Source organism: Schistocerca nitens, chromosome 6 (assembly GCF_023898315.1).
Source record: "Schistocerca nitens isolate TAMUIC-IGC-003100 chromosome 6, iqSchNite1.1, whole genome shotgun sequence".
Classification (NCBI taxonomy): domain Eukaryota; kingdom Metazoa; phylum Arthropoda; class Insecta; order Orthoptera; family Acrididae; genus Schistocerca; species Schistocerca nitens.
Window position 1 is genome coordinate 618,647,212 of NC_064619.1, and position 4,500 is coordinate 618,651,711.

A 4,500-nucleotide genomic window follows, 5' to 3' on the forward strand; every position below is an offset into this window, starting at 1 on the left:
ATTAAGTTTTCATGGAAGCTACTGAACGCTTGACGGGCGATTTAATTAATCGTAATGAAGAGTTTAATCTTTAGATAACGTGGAATCCGGCATTGGCAGTATTTATCTTTCATGTGCGACTGTGATGTCCGTCTGCCATCCGTAATTTGTGGACCATCATAATTCACAGTGCGATAACGATAGCATATATCTCTGCCGCCTATGTGGTACTTCTCCCATGCATCTGGTCCACCCTACCAGTATGTAAGATGGACGGGAGACCGCAGACAGTGTGCTTCCAATTAACTATGTCCGCCTAATCTGTCCCTTTCTAACTGACCATCCTTTGTCGCTGTTTACAGTACCAGCTCCCGCATCTTTCGTCCCACTGCAAGTGTACTCCAAGTCTCCTTTATACCCTACACACTGCTTACACGCCGAAAATCACTCCCTCCACTTCACCTCGTTCAATATGCTGATGACACGCCGTCCCCAGCCCTCTTCCCAGCAATCCAGAAATCCCACAGATCTCCCCAACAACATCTAAACTACACACATTAAAAACATTTTGCATCATCTCGGTTCCGAGAGTTCCGGAACCTTTACAGGAAATTGGAACAGAGATCAACATAAAAATCATTTCCGCCCTTTTTATTGCTCATGAAAGCCAAACATTGCATGTTGCACCACCATATAGCGCGACCTTCAGAGGTAGTGGTCCAGACTGCTGTACACACCAGTACCTCTTACACCCAGTAGCACGTCCTCTTGCATTGATGCATCCGTGTATTCGTCGTGGCATACTATCTACAAGTTCGTCAAGGCATTGTTGGTCCAGATTGCCCCACTCCTCAACGCCGATTCGGCGTAGATCCCTCAGTGGTTGGTGGGTCACGTCGTCCATAAACAGCACTTTACAATCTACCCCAGGCATGTTCGATAGGGTTCATATCTGGAGAACATGCTGGCCACTCTACTCGAGCGATGTCGTTATCCTGAAGCAAGTCATTCACAAGATGTGCACGATGGGGGCACCAACTGTCGTCCATGAAGACGAATGCCTCGCCACTACGCTGCCGATATGGTTGCAGTATCGGTCGGAGGATGGCATTCACTTATCGTACAGCCGTTACGGCGCCTTCCAAGACCACCAGAGGCGTACGTCGGCCCCACACAATGCCACCGCGAAACATCAGGGAACCTCCACCTTGCTGCACTCGCTAGACAGTGTCTCTAAGGCATTCAGCCTGACCGGGTTGCCTCCAAACACGTCTCCGACGATTGTCTGGTTGAAAGCATTTACGACACTCATTGGTGGTGAAGAGAACGTGATGCCATCCTGAGCGGTCCATTTGGCATGTTGTTGAACCCATCTGTACCGCGCTGCATGGTGTCGTGATTGCAAAAATGGCACTATGCGACTCAACTTCTTAGGTCATCAGTCGCCTAGAACTTAGAACTAATTAATCCTAACTAACCTAAGGACATCACACACATCCATGCCCGAGGCAGGATTCGAACCTGCGACCGTAGTGGTCGCTCGGCTCCAGGATGTACGCCTAGAACCGCACGGCTACTCCGGCCGGCATATCTAATAATAAATCAATACTTAAATATACAGCTCTAAAATGGTTCAAATGGCTCTGAGAACTGTGGGACTTAACTTCTGAGGTAATGTGCCGCCGATATTTTTATAGGGCATTATATCGATATTTTTAGGTCGTTACACAGATATATCGATATCGTCATCCGATATGTACAATGCCGATATTAGTATCTTTTAAATATCTATATATCGGATTCTCGATATTTTAAAAATATCAACAATCCTACCGTACACCTATAAGACGATGATCAGCCCTATACTCTCCTACGGCAATGTTACCTGGATGTCCGCCCCACCGAAGCTCTATCGGTCCCTCCAAACCCTTGAAGGCAATGCACTGCGTGTTGCTATCCGCATCTGTTTACCTCCTCCAATATGAATCGTCGACCGTCTCATTAAATTCCCACCACTCTTCACCCAAGCACACTTCCGCATATACTACGATAACTCCACTTTTTCCCCTCTGGTCGTCAATACTGGTACACTGCCGCGGCCTTACCGTCACATGCCATCGTCTCTACGCTTCCACATACGCCATATTCTGTCCCAACACAAGTGTAACCGACTCCATCTCCCAGACGGCGAAATCCTCCCCGATACCTATCCATAGTCCCAACTGTAACTCTTCCCCACCCATCCTACTCCACATGGGGGCTCCTTCTCCGTCGTCCCTGCCCCCTCTCCTCTTGATACCACGCCCCTGCCCGTGTATCAGACTTACCTCCACCGTGTCTCTTCCCACTTTCCTCCACAACACGTACCTTCGTGTCCATAGTTACTACGCAACGGACCCCTATATTTCTTTTACCCACCCCTCCTCAACACGTACCTTCGTGTCCATAGTTACTACGCAACGGACCCCTATATTTCTTTTACCCACCCCTCCACAACACGTACCTTCGTGTACATAGTTACTACGCAACGGACCCCTATATTTCTTTTACCCACCCCTCCTCAACACGTACCTTCGTGTCCATAGTTACTACGCAACGGACCCCTATATTTCTTATACCCACCCCTCCACAACACGTACCTTCGTGTACATAGTTACTACGCAACGGACCCCTATATTTCTTTTACCCACCCCTTCACCCCGTAGAAGACATTTTCCTTTCCTAGAATCTATTTTTCCCCATTGCAGGTCGATCAGCTTTTTAGTGAATGTGCAATGCTGTGTTTTAGAAGAGTGTTAGTATTTCTGCAATGTGTTTTGAATATACATTTTGGTTTTTATCTTAAAGTCCGTCTTGTGTAAACGCCAATAGAATTGATCGTTCTATAGTTTTTTTTTAAACATGTAAACTTTCGAAATCATCTTTGTTCAGAGTTTTTCGTATATTCAAAGCTTTTGCCTGAAGAACAGGCTGTTGTACAGCTGCAAGCCCTCGTCCTCCATACGACGCGAAGGGAATGGAATAACACGCAGACAAAGAAATATTGTTATGGTTGAATTCCCAAATTTTTATGGATCAGCTAATAAGCCGTGAGAACACGAAGAATCACAACAGTCCCGATGCTTTTACAGCCGAGGTCTTCACTAACCGTTTCTAGTCGATAAAGGGAAGGTGTTGGCGTGTACTCAGGTAGAGGCCCCTGATCAGTAGCTCCCACCGGTTTGGTCGATACGATCTCCGACATGAGGATAGCCCACTTGTCTGAATTCGAGCGTCCGTGTCTACCTGTGCAGACTCCAGTAGCTGTTAAGCCTAGACTTCACCGACAGTACCGTAGGCCGCTGTTGCTGCTTCGGCTGCGACGGCGTGAAAGCGGCGGCGGAAGTAGGTGGCGCGGTAGAAGGTAGGCGATCTGGCAACACCACGTATAGTCGCAGTGCATTTCTGTGAGCGCCCCCGTTTCCTGGCTGTCTTAAGAAAACGGTGTTGTGCCGGTTTTCGTGTAGTTTCTTTCCACTTCAGTCTCAGCTGCTTACAGTGAGACGTATCTGTAGGCACTGGAATGAATGTTTCACTCTGTAGCGAAATGTGTGCTCTTACTAAACTTCCTGGCAGATTGAAATAGTGCGCCAGGCCGCCACGGCATTCCCATTTATGACTAACATATCACTGGTAAGCTAGGAAGCCAATTTCTTGTCGTTGTACAATATCTCTTTATCTAGGGTGAAATGTATCATTTTGCCCGCATCTCGTGGTCGTGCGGTAGCGTTCTCGCTTCCCACGCCCGGGTTCCCGGGTTCGATTCCCGGCGGGTTCAGGGATTCTCTGCCTCGTGATGGCTGGGTGTTGTGTGCTGTCCTTAGGTTAATTAGGTTTAAGTAGTTCTAAGTTCTAGGGGACTTATGACCACAGCAGTTCAGTCCCATAGTGCTCAGAGCCATTTGAACCATTTTTTTGAAATGTATCATTTTTGCCGGCCGAAGTGGCCGTGCGGTTAAAGGCGCTGCAGCCTGGAACCGCAAGACCGCTACGGTCCCAGGTTCGAATCCTGCCTCGGGCATGGATGTTTGTGATGTCCTTAGGTTAGTTAGGTTTAACTAGTTCTAAGTTCTAGGGGACTAATGACCTCAGCAGTTGAGTCCCATAGTGCTCAGAGCCATTTGAACCATTTTTGTATCATTTTTCATATCTTCTGATACCCGTTTTGTGTTGTATTTTGTAACCTCTGAAAATGACGGAAAATCGAAAAGCGTAAGATTGTCGGAAAAATAGAAGTGTGTTCAAGGCATAAGGAGAGTTATTATTAAAATGCGTCCAAAACGGCCGCGTCGTGTTACAGCATTTGCATGCAACGTGCAGTACCAAACTGACAATTTCTTGATGGCAGACTCTTTCATATAGCCAGTAAACTCCTGTAAAACACACCGAAAAGCATTTGAAGAGGCGTCCAGTTTGGAGTTCTCAGCGTTCGGTGATCTTTTGACTGTACTATCAAACGAAAAAGCCTCCCTTATCGGACGA